We start from the raw sequence: 828 nt of genomic DNA, 5'->3' as shown, positions 1-828 counted from the left end.
GCTGGGTTTCTACATGTCTAATTACAATTCCAATTTGCATCCAAGAAAGGCTTTACGCTAATCACAAGTCAGAAAGCCTGATAAATAATTTACCATTTTCTAATACAGTGTAATCAATGTGAGTATCTGGAAGCGTGTTGACTCTGTAAACGCTTAAATGTGTCTGTAGTTGCTGGCGGTTCGCACAAAGAAATGCCAAATTCAGTGTGAAGAAACTTTGCTTCAAAACAATGTGTCTGGGGTTGATCCTCATTAGCTGCTTTCCTTGGAAGATGGCCTCACAGTCACAGTACAAGTGCTGGAGGAATATGGAGGGAAAGAACAGAATAAAAATTTTGATTTGCTGGTGTAAATCGTCATTAAAATGGGTGATTGAAACAGACCACCTGACCAAGTCAGGTTGGTGCAGGGGCCTCCTGTTGCTGAGCTGCCAGTGGAGCGTTTGAGTATGCTGTCCCTGCTTTGGTTTTCTTCCAGCTGTGTCAGGGCAGAAGGTGGAGGCCTTGGGTGCTGCAGGATCCTGTGACCAGGGATGCTTTTGCCTGCAAACTTCCAGCCTTCTCTTGCCAGCCTTTGGTTCATTTGTGGGTGTGATGAACCGTCACGGAGAAAGACGGTGGCTGAGCCTGGCAGCTGAGACGCGCGAGTCATCTGGATTGTGGTGGGGTGCAGGGGTGCAGCATCCTCCGTGGGTGCAAGCTGCCCTTCCTGGGAAGGCTCTGGCCACCCCCAGAGGTTTCCTCCTGCCTCTGTTCGTCCCGCTCTGCTCCCAGCCAAAGCGGAGGTGGGCGATGTTCCCAAGCTGGGTGAGGTTTTGTGGCAGCAACT

This window comes from Falco punctatus (genome assembly GCF_963210335.1).
Source record: "Falco punctatus genome assembly, chromosome: 1".
NCBI lineage: Eukaryota > Metazoa > Chordata > Aves > Falconiformes > Falconidae > Falco > Falco punctatus.
The sequence above is the reverse complement of the archived record's forward strand: the minus strand, read 5'-3'. Positions refer to the sequence as shown.